At 37.8% G+C, this 14,888-nt stretch overlaps 1 protein-coding gene across 1 annotated transcript in view; it reads right to left on the bottom strand.

The window, feature by feature from the left end:
* The window catches only part of KIF6 (kinesin family member 6), a 397,162-nt gene that overhangs the window by 216,522 nt on the left and 165,752 nt on the right, over nt 1-14,888 (bottom strand). The gene's annotated exons all lie outside the window — the stretch shown is intronic.

Genomic DNA, 14,888 nt, shown 5'->3' with positions numbered 1-14,888 from the left:
GAAGGTTATACCTTTCTAAGAATTTGTCCATTTCTTCCAGGTTGTCCATTTTATTAGGCATAGAGTTGCTTGTAGTAGTCTCTTAGGATGCTTTGTATTTCTGCCATGTCTGTTGTAAGTTCTCCTTTTTCATTTCTAATTTTATTGATTTGAGTCCTCTCCCTCTTTTTCTTGATGAGTCTGGCTAATGGTTTATCAATTTTGTTTATCTTCTCAAGAAACCAGCTTTTAGTTTTATTGATCTTTGCTGTTGTTTTCTTTGTTTCTATTTCATTTATTTCTGCTCTGATCTTTATGATTTCTTTCCTTCTGCTAAGTTTGGGTTTTGTTTGTTCTTCTTTCTCTAGTTCCTTTAGGTGTAACGTTAGATTGTTTCTTCGAGATTTTTCTTGTTTCTTGAGGTAGGCTTGTATAGCTATACACTTCCCTCTTAGAACTGCTTTTGCTGCATCCCATAGGTTTTGGATCATCGTGTTTTCATTGTCATTTGTCTCTAGGTATTTTTGATTTCCTCTTTGATTTCTTCAGTGATCTCTTGTTTATTTAGTAATGTATTGTTTAGCCTCCATGTCTCTGTGTTTTTTACGTTTTTCCCCTGTAATTCATTTCTAATCTCATAGCGTTGAGGTCAGAAAAGATGCTTGATATGATTTCAATTTCCTTAAATTTAAGGAGGCTTGATTTGTGACCCAAGATGTGATCTATCCTGGAGAATGTTCCATGTGCACTTGAGAAGAAAGTGTGATCTGTTGTTTTTGGATGGAATGTCCTATAAATATCAATTAAATCTAGCTGGTCTATTATGTCATTTAAAGCTTCTGTTTCCTTATTTATTTTCATTTTGGATGATCTGTCCATTGGGGTAAGTGAGGTGTTAATGTCCCCCACTATTTTTGTGTTACTGTCGAATTCCTGTTTTATAGCTGTTAGCAGTTGCTTTATGTATTGAGGTGTTCCTATGTTGGGTGCATATATATTTATAATTGTTATATCTTCTTCTTGGATTGATCCCTTGACCATTATGTAGTGTCCTTCCTTGTCTCTTGTAACATTCTTCATTTTAAAGTCTATTATATCTGATATGAGTATAGCTACCCCAGCTTTCTTTTGATTTCCATTTGCATGGAATATCTTTATCCATCCCCTCACTTTCAGTCTGTATGTGTCCCTAGGTCTGAAGTGGGTCTCTTGTAGATAGCATATATATGGGTCTTGTTTTTGTATCCATTCAGCAAGCCTGTGTCTTTTGGTTGGAGCATTTAATCCATTCACGTTTAAGGTAATTATCGATATGTATGTTCCTCTTACCATTTTCTTAATTGTTTTGGGTTTGTTTTTGTAGGTCCTTTTCTTCTCTTGTGTTTCCCACTTAGAGAAGTTCCTTCAGCATTTGTTGTAGAGCTGGTTTGGTGGTGCTGAATTCCCTTAGCTTTTGCTTGTCTGTAAAGCTTTTGATTTCTCCATCAAATCTAAATGAGATCCTTGCCGGGTAGAGTAATCTTGGTTGTGGGTTCTTCCCTTTCATCACTTTAAGTATATCACGCCACTCCCTTCTGGCTTGTAGAGTTTCTGTTGAGAAATCAGCTGTTAACCTTATGGGAGTTCCCTTGTATGTTATTTGCCGTTTTTCCCTTGTTGCTTTCAATAATTTTTCTTTGTCTTTAATTTTTGCCACTTTGATTACTATGTGTCTCGGCGTGTTTCTCCTTGGGTTTATCCTGTATGGGACTTTCTGCACTTCCTGGACTTGGGTGGCTATTTCCTTTCCCATGTTAGGGAATTTTTCGACTATAATCTCTTCAAATATTTCCTAGGGTCCTTTCTCTCTCTTTTCTCCTTCTGGGACCCCTATAATGCGAATGTTGTTGCGTTTAATGTTGTCTCAGAGGTCTCTTAGGCTGTCTTCATTTCTTTTCAGTCTTTTTTCTTTATTCTGTTCCGCAGCAGTGAATTCCACCATTATATCTTCCAGGTCACTTACCCATTCTTCTGCCTCAGTTATTCTGCTATTGATTCGTTCTAGTGTAGTTTTCATTTCAGTTATTGTATTGTTCATCTCTGTTTGTTTGTTCTTTAATTCTTCTAGGTCTCTGTTAAACATTTCTTGCATCTTCTTGATCTTTGCCTCCATTCTTTTTCCAAGGACCTGGATCATCTTCACTATCATTGTTCTGAAATCTTTTTCTGGAAGTTTGCCTATCTCCACTTCATTTAGTTGTTTTTCTGGGGTTTTATCTTGTTCCTTCATCTGGTACATAGCCCTCTGCCTTTTCATCTTGTCTGTCTTTCTGTGAATGTGGTTTTTGTTCCTCAGGCTGCAGGATTGTAGTTCTTCTTGCTTATGTTGTCTGCCCTCTCTCTATATGTATCTTTTGAATCCCTTTTTGCTGTAGGCAAACACTTTATTATTTTTTTAATGTAAATATGAATACCTATCTCCATAAATTCATCATAAATAAGAAACTGACTTATAGGTAAGAGAAGGGTCGGGTGGTAGAATGGGGCAGAGAAGCTAGTTAGGGAGCAGGATAGCTGGTGGCAGGAAAATGTAAAAGAAGGTCACATTCAGGAAGGGGGTAATGACAGGAGAAATGAGGTAGAAAAGGTTTCATTATGCAGCGATGGAAAGAGCTAGGAGAGAGAAGTTAAACTGGGCTAAAGCTTAGAGAAGAGTGTAGTGGAGAGACAGACATTTAGGGCAAGGACTGGAGAAAAGGATGAATTGGATTAGAATGTGGAGGAGCTACCAGGAGACCCCCTTGGAGGAGATCACTGGGGACAGTGAGGAGCAAGAGGGAGGGAGAGAAGAGGGGAAAGAGGGGGACGGGAGGGGGCTGGGGGAGGTGGGGGAACAAGGACAGGAAGGAGGGGAGAGGGGAGAGGATGGGGTGGAGAGAAAGGGATAGGAGAGAAAGGCAGACTTCAGATGGATAAAACCAGAGTGAACCTATGGAACAAGGTTAATCAGGAAATTTGGAGGAAGAGAGCCACGTGGAAGTGGACTGGGCTCTACCATAGCTATACATCTCATCTCCATGGTTAAAGTTTCCCAGCTATAGTCTTCCCTGACAGTTCATTAACTTGAAGGAGTAGTGAAAGCTTTATCCATCCTTTGCTCCAATTCTCTAAACTCTTTTTCTGCAATTCTGTCTTATATGAAGTTATATTTGTAGAAAACATTAACGTTTAGAGATAAACATTTCTCAGCTGGTTCTTTTAGCAAAAATTTAAATAAGAGCCTCGGTTTACATACAAATACGCAGAACATAAATTTTTTTTTAATTAGAAAACTTGTAAAAGTTTTAAAAGACCGATTTAAACAGATTTTGTTATGTAAAAATACAAAGTCAATCCTTGTGGGTATGTTCTCATTTGATAACAAATAATTATTTTTTTAACGTCTTTATTGGAGTATAATTGCTTTACAATGGTGTGTTACTTTCTGCTTTATTAACAAAGTGAATCAGCTATACGTATACATATATCCCCATATCTCCTCCCTCTTGCGTCTCCCTCCCACCCTCCCTATCCCACCCCTCTAGGTGGTCACAAAGCACTGATCTGATCTCCCTGTGCTATGTGGCTGCTTCCCTCTAGCTATCTATTTTATATTTGGTAGTATATATAAGTCCATGCTACTCTCTCACTTTGTCCCAACTTACCCTTCCCCCTCCCTGTGTCCTCAAGTCCATTCTCTACGTCTGCATCTTTATTCCTGTCCTGCCCCTAGGTTCTTCAGAAACTTTTTTTTTTTTTTTTTTTTAGATTCCATACATATGTGTTAGCATACGGTATTTGTTTTTCTCTTTCTGACTTACTTTACTCTGTATGACAGACTCTAGGTCCATCCACCTCACTACAAATAACTCAATTTCATTTCGCTTTATGGCTGAGTAATATTCCATTGTATATATGTGCCACATCTTCTTTATCCATTCATATGTCGATGGACACATAGGTTGCTTCAATGTCCTGGCTATTGTAAATAGTGCTGCAATGAACACTGTGGTACATGACTCTTTTTGAATTATGGTATTCTCTGGGTATATGCACAGTAGTGGGATTGCTGAGTCATATGGTAGTTCTATTTTTAGTTTTTTAAGGAACTTCCATACTGTTCTCCATAGTGGCTGTATCAGTTTACATTCTCATCAACAGTGTAAGAGGGTTCCCTTTTCTCCATACCCTCTCCAGCATTTATTATTTGTAGATTTTTTGATGATGGCCATTATGACCGATGTGAGGTGATACCTCATTGTAGTTTTGATTTGCATTACTCTAATGATTACTGATGTTGAGCATCCTTTCATGTGTTTGTTGGCAATCTCTGTATATCTTCTTCGGGAAAATGTCTATTTAGGCCTTCTGCCCATTTTTGGATTGGGTTGTCTGTTTATTTCATATTGAGCTGCATGAGCTGCTTGTATATTTTGGAGGTTAATTCTTTGTCAGTTGCTATGTTTGCAAGTATTTTCTCCCATTCTGAGGGTTGTCTTTTCATCTTGTTTATGGTTTCCTTTGCTGTGCAAAAGTTTTTAAGTTTCATTAGGTCTCATTTGTTTATTTTCATTTTTATTTCCATTTCTCTAGGAGGTGGGTCAAAAAAGGATCTTGCAGTGATTTATGTCATAGAGTGTTCTGCCTATGTTTTCCTCTAAGAGTTTTATAGTGTCTGCCCTTACATTTAGGTCTTTAATCCATTTTGAGTTTATTTTTGTGTATGGTGTTAGGGAGTGTTCTAATTTCACACTTTTACATGTACCTGTCCAATTTTCCCAGCACCACTTATTGAAGAGGCTGTCTTTTCTCCACTGTATATGCTTGCCTCCTTTATCAAAGATAAGGTGACCATATGTGAGTGGGTTTATCTCTGGGCTTTCTATCCTGTTCCATTGACCTATATTTCTGTTTTTGTGCCAGTACCATATTGTCTTGATTACTGTAGCTTTGTAGTACAGTCTGAAGTCAGGGAGTCTGATTCCTCCAGCTCCGTTTTTTTGCCTGAAGACTGCTTTGGCTATTCGGGGTCTTTTGTGTCTCCATACAAATTTTAAGATTTGTATGAGAATGCCATTGGTAGTTTGATAGGGATTGCATTGAATCTGTCGACTGCTTTGGGTAGTATAGTCATTTTCACAATGTTGATTTCAACATTGTTGAAACAGTGAAGAATCAACAATGTTGAGCCTTCCAATCCAAGAACATGGTATTGGTATATCTCTCCATCTGTCTGTATCATCTTTAATTTCTTTCATCAGTGTCTTATAGTTTTTTGCATACAGCTCTTTTGTCTCCTTAGGTAGGTTTATTCCTAGGTATTTTATTCTTTTTGTTGTGATGGTAAATGGGAGTGTTTCCTTAGTTTCTCTTTCAGATTTTTCATCATTAGTGTATAGGAATGAAAGAGATTTCTGTGCATTAATTTTGTATCCTACAACTTTACCAAATTCATTGATAACCAATAATTTGGTTACTCTCTCATATGGAAAATAGTTTATAACTGTTTGAAATGTGTTCATGTAGTATTAAATCTAAAGCAAATTTATGTAAATGGAATCACACATTATTATCAATTTCTATATTAAATTGAAGGTGGGTTTACAAGGTAAAGACGGAGACCCTAGGATGCAAAAAAGTCACAATAAGGAATATTGAAACCTTAATAAACTAAATATTTAAAAGGAGATGACCATTAAATTGTTAAAACAATGATGCCAGACCTATATAAAGAAAAATACAAATTTAGGGAGGGATCAAAGAGGAAAAGAGCACACTGGGAGTCTTATGATCCTGAGTGAGAAGATGCAGAACTGTAATGTCTCTAAATTATCAATAAAAGTTAAAGTAAATCCAATAAAAGTCTCAATGCATTTTTTCCAGAAAAAAACATATACACAAAACCCACAAATTTTTATACACATTTTTGGGGGTGAAGGTTCTATAAATCCCCCCAAATTTATGCTTGGGCCCAATAGCACTTCTTTTGGAGATGTACATATATATTGATGTGAGAAGATATTACAATCAAGTGAAAAATATAGGTTAAAAAACAGTTCAGGGGGCTTCCCTGGTGGCGCAGTGGTTGAGAATCTGCCTGCTAATGCAGGGGACACGGGTTCGAGCCCTGGTCTGGGAAGATCCCACATGCCATGGAGCAACTAGGCCCGTGAGCCACAATTACTGAGCCTGCGTGTCTGGAGCCTGTGCTCCACAACAAGAGAGGCCGCGATAGTGAGAGGCCCGCGCACCACGATGAAGAGTGGCCCCCACTTGCCACAACTAGAGAAAGCCCTCACACAGAAACGAAGACCCAACACAGCCATAAATAAAAATAAATAAATAAATAAATAAATAAAAAATTTAATAAAAAACAAAACAGTTCAAAGACCATGAGCTCATTTTTATTAAAATACATATTTATATGTATTCATTGAAAAATTTGGAGGATTATGACCAAATAATAAACATTTGTTATCTTTGAGTAGTGGAATTACAATTGATTTCTACCTTTTTTTCTTTTTCTTTATCTGTCCATTATCACTTTTCCACAATGAACATGAATTTTCTGAAAATGAAAAATTATAAAACCCCTAAAATTCTCAAAGTAAAATTTAAAAAAATAGATAAAATTCTAAAACTTAATTTATAACATTTCAAGGTCCTTTCCTTGAGGATAATGTTTTGGGAAAGAGACACACATTATTTGCTATTAGGTCCTTGAAATGAGATCCACAGTTACACTCCAAAGCTTTTCCTCTGTTCCTTCCAGATGGGTTTGGTTTGTTGATATGATCTAATTACTTATTTTATGGTGCTGATTATAGTGGTTGGTGGCTATTCTTGCATTTGTTTATCCATCCTTTGAGCAAGCTATCAGGAACCAGGTGTTAGACATTGCTGTAATTTATTATTTCCATAAGTGCACATTTTCACACTGTGGGTTTTCTTTAAGTGGCATAAACCATATAAAACTGTAATTAGAACAAACATTTGTTTCAGGAAGTCTTTAAAAATACCCAGCTCCATGTATATGCAAACCTTTCCTGTGAAAAGGTTATGGGGGAAGGCAAGAGAGAAATACAAATATTCCTGTGTGATGTGATGAAGGGTCTCATTCCTTCTTTTAAAAGAATTCCTTGGAGCTCACAAAACCTAACGCGTTAAAAGCATTAACATTGAGAAAGCATTAAATAACGGGAAGAATGAAACAGTATGTTCATACTTTCACACTCAAGACTTTCTACTTTAGAATCAACTACTTGGACTTCTGATGAAAGAGCTGTCTAGGCCAGAAGAATCCAATGTGTCAACTGTAGTCCAATAAGTGGCATTGCCATTCATGCCTCGTCCTTTTTCTGTTATCTGGTTTTGGTATTCATTCATTTGGCCTATTAGAACCCAAAGCACTTAAACTTTAGGAGAATAAAATAATCATTAAAGTACAGAAACAGGCCTGAGATGGAGACAGGCCTTTTTAATCATATTAGATAACTGTCTGAAGAACTCAAATGCTTCCATAAACTACCCAAGGATAATTAACACAAGCTGTAGACCATGCTTTTAGTTTTGGTTTTAATATCTTCAAAATGTGGTGTCAGGACCAAAAACACTTTGTACCAAAGTGGAGAAACCTCATCTGTAGTGAATTATATCTCATGAATGATTTCAGAGATCTGATTTCTTATAAAATAAGTGAGAGAGCATTAGCCATTAATGACCCTCTGGGATATTTAATCCACAAAGCTTAGGTTATTGCTTCTCGGCCAGCCATTATGAGAAGCTGGGGTAAGGATGCCTAGGATTCAAGAGATGTGAATTCAGGATCATGATAATTTTTTTTTTTTTTAAACATTGCATGATTACTTGGGCCTCTCCTCTTCAGGTGGTGTGAATTAACCGTTTGGAAAATACTGACCATATAGAAGATGTTTCTCAATTCTTTACCCACTGAGACATATTAGAAAGGAACTATATTTGAGACTTAAATTTGTCACTGCATAAGGACAGATTCTAAGAAGACAAGGAATAAAAATCAAGAATGTGCTAACTCCTTCATTCTTACATTGATTCAGAGAGCAGAGCATTTACTATTGGCCTACCGTGACTCAGGTGTTGGATAATTAAAGATCAGTAAGACACACCCAAGTCTATTCACTTTAAGTCCTCCTGGATCTCAAGCTTTAAAAATCTTTGAGGTGGTGTTGATTGGCAATTTAAAAACAGATATAAACACTACCATCAATTAGTTGTTTTTAAGGCAAAACTATTCATGGAAATTATGCAAGTGAAAATAAGAACCCTGATCATACAAAACAAAACTGAAATAGGGTTACGAATATTGCATCAGACACATACTAAAAGCTTATTTGTTGTTTATATGAAATTCAATTTAACTGGATAGCCTGCATTTTTTTATTTGCTAAACCTGGCCACCCTGAGCTGAAAGCCAGAGAGCCAGCAGGCACTCCAGCTTGGAGCTGGCCTGTGGGTGCAGCTGCTGGGACGTGTGGTCCTAGGCATGCTGGAGGGTGCTGACAACTGCTGTTGGTTAATAATCTGCTCCCTGGTAACAAAGACAGGAGAGGCTCAATGCCACTGTTCTTTTCTGAGAGGGTAAAAAGTACTGTAAGCATTGCCCACAGCATCTAAATGTTTCCCCAGTACTACTAATAATATACTACATTTTCAATTGATTTTAAAGCTACAAATTCAGAGAGCTATAAAACTGTTTAGAGCCCTTAGGGAGCCAGAATTGGTGAAGGCTGATTCTCTCCGTGAAAAAAAAATGCAACTTGGTAGAAATCTTTTGTAAGTCACATCACTTCTCTGGGTCTGTTTACGAATCTATAAAAGAAGAAAACCAGACTGTGGCTTTGCTCATATCGATCCCTCCTGCATTTGAAATGTTCTCCCTGTCCAACTTCGCTTTTCTAAATCTTGTCTTAATTCACGGGTCTGCTAAAAGTTGTCCCAGAGCTTCCCCCTCAAAAGTAATTTCTGCTCCTCTAATTACCCTAGCACTTCTCCTGTGTCAGGTATCACTTTTTACCTTATAGACATTCATGTACTCGTCTCCTTTCCATGACTGAAGCCCTCTAAAGCCAGAACCTGTCACTCATTCATCTTTGTAATCCCCACCCTGCCATCCCGGCACCAAGTGCCTCATTTTGTTTAATGCCCCTGTTGTGGGCTGTGGATTCAGCCTTTTCTATGTACCCTTAAGGAAGGCAGACTTTTTAGGGTCATTTTGCAGATGTCATTGCCTGAGCATTTTCTGATTCAAGTCAGACCCTCAAAAATGCCTTTGTACAGATCTGAGAAATAGCAAACAGGAATAGAAATAGCTAAAGCAATGAAAATCCTATTGCATGCACTCCTGAGGTTGTGTAATTGTGGTCAGAAGTCTCTGCATTTTAAAAGGCTGATTGGGGACACTTATGGACTGAGCAGATAAGTCGCCTTTACAACAAAAATATGGACCAGCATCAGCATTCGAACCAGAAAGCATGGCCAGTGTGGGTGTGGAGGGGCAGCTCACCTGAGTCAGAAGACAATGCAGAACCAGAACCGTGAAAGAAGAGTACCTAAGCCAGAATTGGAAGGAACCCTACCCTAGAAGACGATGGACAGCTAAAACCAGACCTACATAATAAGTTATTACTAACCTATATATTACCTGCACAGGATATGTATGAAAGTGAGTTTAAGTCATAAAGCGCTTTTCAGGAAAAGAACACTAAGAAAGTGAAAACGTAAATATCGAAGTCAAACCTTTTAGAAACAAATATTGTGCAACCTTTGCTTTCCTAACTCAGTGAGGAAACACGATTCTCTGGAGGTTCAAAGCTCAGCTCAGCCACGGAAGGATCTGCTCAGCAAATGGCAGGTGCCTGGGGAAGCCATGGGCACGACGGGGTCGCCCAGGGAGACCCTAGAGTAAGGCACATCCTGTGTTAACGAGGTCTGGCACGAGGCAATCCCAGGCTTTCTCCCCAGCCATCTGAGCTTCTAGTTGTGTGATACATTCAACGGAAGCCATGTGAGAACATGTTTCTGTGAAATCAGTGATACTGACTGAATCAAACACAAAATCCCATACATTTCCACTCTTCCTCTTTGGCTGATAACAACAAAGAATAAGAAATGACCTTCGGAAAAGTTAGTCATTTGATCCAAATGGTGGCTAATAAGGATAATTAGGGTCTGTCCCTGTGTTTCTTAGTAATTACCTCATAGGTTAGTGGCCCCATGATTGCTTGAACTGTGAGGAATTTAATTATTGGCATGAACTCTTGAGTTTTATCAGCTGTGGTCACTTCTACATAAACCGTCTCATATTAAAACAAGCACTGGTTAATATACTTCTAACACACCAAAAATGAGCCAACAGCAGTGGGTGGATATTTACTTTACGGCACTGTTCTCTGTCTTACTTCAGAAGCCAATTCCTTAGGATGGAAAGGGGGACACATCTCCTACCAGGGGAAACATATAAGTCCTTTCCTTCTCTCTTAGCAGACCTTCCAGATAAGACCATTTCTAGACAGCAGAGCTAGAGTGAATGAACAACAGTGAAGAAAACCCAGAATTCCAGATAGACCTTAGTTTCTGACGATGAACAATATAGAAAAATCTAGCTAATTCTAGAATACTGCTTGCATTTTTCCCTGTTAACTCCTAGAAGCAGGATTCAGGTTTAAGTCATCACTGTAAATCTTACACCTTTGTGGCTCAAGGGTCACAAAAGAGCAGCTCTGGAGACAGACAAAATAGGGTTCAAATTCTAACTCTGCTTCTCATCTTATTGACTAACTATTATTTGTCTCATGAAGTTATTGTGGAATTTTTATTAGACTAATGTACATAAAAAGTGTAATGCAATGCCTATTGGCAAATGCTCTATAAACAGCATTTATTTTTATCATAATTATTACTACGTTTGCTGAGTGATTTGATGATAACTTATGGAAAATGTTATGAGTTAAAGAACATTTCACTTTTGTATCTTTAACATATTTTTAAATACCTTTATTTTGTCTGATCATAGAGTGATGCATGTGTAATGCAAAAAGTTTAGAAAATATAGAATAAAAAAGATTACTCTAATCCTGGAACCCAGAGATAACACTGTGAAATTTTGGTGTTTATCCTTCCAGACTTGTTTGTAAGCACATATACATATATGCATACAAATGTATACATGCACATGCATGTTTTGGTTACAAAAGTAACAACATATAGAGTTTGGAAGTGTTCCCAGGTCAATATATGTATAGGTCTTCATTGATATCAAAAATCGCTGCATTAGGCAGGAACAGAGACGCAGACGTAGAGAACAGACGTGTGGAAAAGGTGGGGGAGGGGGGAATGAATGGGGAGATTGGGATTGACATATAGGAACTACCACGTGTAAAACAGAGAGCTAGTGGGAACCTGCTGTATAGCACAGGGAGCTCAGCTCAGTGCTCTGTGGTGACCTAGATGGGTAGGATGGGGGGCAGGGTGGGAGGGAGGTACAAGAGGGAGGGGATATATGTATACATATAGCTGATTCACTTCATTGTACAGCAGAAACTAACACACTATGGTAAAGCAACCATATCCCAACTTAAAAAGAGATTGCTGCATTATGTTTCATTAAATAAATGTATCATAACCCAATTCCCTATTATAAATGGTGTTGTGATAAATATATTTATCTATACATCTTTGTACATTTGTCCTTAAGGACAGATTTCTAGAAGTTAAATTGCTGAGCTGAGCCGAAAAGGATACCTGTTTAAAAGCTTATACGAATGCTCTACAGGGCTGTCCAACAAGGGGAACAAGCTAAAAATTTGCCCCAGGCCTCAGGACCAGGCCTCCCTGTCTGCCACCTCCACTGGCCCTGTCTACTCTGCCTGCAGGGTAAGAAGAGCTCATCCATGCCCTCGCTGACGGTATCACCATCTTTTCATTCTTACCAATACGACTGGCAAAAAATTGCATCTCATTTTAATTTGCATTTCTTTGATGATTAGCAACTTCTTTGTTTCTTGATGGTTACTCTCTTCCTCCAAACTTAGAGGATAATTTACGGCTATCAGGGAACATAAGAAAAAGTGAGATGCAGAAAGAAGAGGAAACATGTGGCTGCAAATTTCAACCAGGGGTTGCAGATTAAACAGAAAAGTAAACATATAGTACTGTACTCTGCCCGGTGCATGCTAGTTGATTGATCGGAAAGCAAATTGATGAGGGAAGCAATTGAAAAGCATAACAGTAGGAGGTGGGCTTATGAACAAGAAGGGAGAATCTGATTTCTCCAGTAAACTGAAGAAATCACACACCAGGCACTAGTTCCCTTGACATTAACGGTGACATATTTTTGAGGCTGTGGCAAAAGTCATGAGTATGCTCGGTTAATGATAAACACAGGGGGACCACTAGGGGAACTGGGCTGGGAGGATGGGAATGAGAATGAAGAATACTCTGAGGAATAGAGCAACGAACAAACAAACAAACAAACAAAACCAGTCTTGAGTCATCACTGAGTTTAGCCCCTTAGAGTCAGGTTGCTAGAACTAGGACAGGTTGTTTGCCAGGCCAATCAGGGCAGGCTAAGAGAGCCTGTCCTTGTGTTGTCTTGAGGGATGTTCGTCTTTTGCCTCTAAGGATGTAAAGGTTCACAGTAAAGCCGAGCCTCGATAAGAGAGCCAGTGAACGCCAGACAAGATGGGTTCTGGATGCCCGGGAGGAGGTCAGCTGGAGGAGGAAACAGGGGCTACTTGCAAGAGGCACCTTACGTTTTATTTGGATGCCTTCGTAGGGAGTTGGATATCTACTGTGAACTCAGATTTACATATTATTTTGGAGATAATTCTCCATTGTGTTATGCCAAACTAGAACGGTCTGTCAAACTAGCATTTTTTGATAGGTGTAAAGGTAACAAGAAGTAGGATTTATCCCAATGTTCCGCTGAACACAAAATAATTGTCATCTCATAGCCCAGTGAATGACACAGATTATCCTTGCTCTGCTTTGGGGTATTGTTAACTCTATTGGCACTATGATGTCCTGTGTTGGAGTTCTTTAATATATTCAAAAAAATTGAATTTTCTCACAAGTTCTCAGATCTTTACTTGAATATCAGGGGGATGGGTAGCCATATTTCACAGAGAAGACAGCTGAAAAATAAAAGCAAAGTGTCTATACCTAGATCCTAGCAACTTGGTAGCAGTTCTGAGAGTCCTCAAGTTTGCTTTGATATTGCATATGGATAGTTCTTGAAGCAGGTCACTTTCTGGCATTTTATTTTAAAAGCTTGATCTATATAGACAGTTATTTGGGTGATTAATTAATCTTTCTTTCATTAAATCCTTTACACTCCTGGTCTTTATCGCCCATTTTGAATATGATCATTTACTTGTCTTTATTTATTTTTTTTGAAAAGCAGATGTCAAGCACCCTCACATGGTTCCTGCTGGCCAGGCACCATGCTTTATGCTTCTGCTTAGGCTGCTTTGACAGCTTCTAGCACAGGGCTCCGATGCGCCTAACAATCCTCAGGGACTGGTAAGTAAGGCCTCAGGATGGATCTGAATCTCCAGATTTCAGCAGCAGCAAGGCCAAGGAATGAAATAGAAGGAGAAATGTTAACACCTCCTCTCCCAAGCCTCAGGGGATGAAGCTAAGACAAACTGTTCTCTCTGAACTCTGTTTAGCCCACAGATTTGTAAGCAAATGAGATAAATTAGAAGATATACCCAAAGGTTTGGTCCTAAAATCATACAAAAAGTGAGCCCCACTTCTCCCCCCAAACAAGTAATCAAAACAAAATCCTTCTCAGTAACTGCAAAAAAAAAAAAACAAAAAACAAACACTTCAACTCAATTCATTTTGCCAATTTATAAGATTTTAAGATGTTCCCTAACAGTTTTATCTTTGTGTATTTTTAGTACAACTATTATACAGATGTTGAAATGCTAAATTCAGAAAATGGAAAACAGAAGGTTTTGCTGACATGTCCAGCATTTGAAAGAAAAAATGGAGAGTTCAAAATAAAAACCCTGGGAAGTACCGAAAAGAAGTATTAAGGTATAAAAATAAAGTATTTATGTCAAACTTAAAGAGATGTAGAGAATTCCAACTGGCAGGAATCCTGAAGAACAGGGTGGAAGAGAGAACAGGGGCTTGGAGTCCATATCTTGATGTTGGATATAACATTTATAAGTCCCTTGCAAAGTCATCTAGGGGAAAAAGTCTACACCAACATCACTCAAGCAAAAAGTATCTGCCTTTTACTTCTGGCATGTCTCCCATGTGCTCAGATACGGGCATTATATATACATGTTGTTTTCCTTTTTATGTCTGCCTGTATTTTTCAGAATTTCTATGAGTACATATTACTTATATACTTACATATATTTTATCATGTAAATATACATATACATATTCACAAAGATTTTGTTTAAATTTATAATTTTGTTTTAAATACAAATATAAACTTTATGTCTCAGTTCTGACTATGATTCAGGCTGCTACTTTATCTTTAAATTTCTAAATATCTTAAAGGTCTTAGCACATTTTTCACACTTGTGGGGTATGTGAAGCTCTGTTATGGTTAAGGAAGTGGACAGTAAGATGTAAAGCAAACAACTCCAATTTGAAAGCATTTTGTGAACACTCCATTCTGGCAATTTATAGTTTTTGTTTTCTTTAGCCCTTTAGGGATACAGTCTTATATCAACTGTATTAGAAAAGCACCACTCTGAAGTGACTGATTAATAATACACAATATTATAGCCCAAATATACAAAAAATGAATACAAATATTATAAAATAATTTAAAGTTAAAATTCCAGAAGCAGATGTAATTTAGATCTCAGAAACAACTATGTGTGTTATGC

Source organism: Balaenoptera ricei, chromosome 11 (assembly GCF_028023285.1).
Source record: "Balaenoptera ricei isolate mBalRic1 chromosome 11, mBalRic1.hap2, whole genome shotgun sequence".
In the NCBI taxonomy this organism is placed as follows: domain Eukaryota; kingdom Metazoa; phylum Chordata; class Mammalia; order Artiodactyla; family Balaenopteridae; genus Balaenoptera; species Balaenoptera ricei.
The sequence above is the reverse complement of the archived record's forward strand: the minus strand, read 5'-3'. Positions and strand labels throughout refer to the sequence as shown.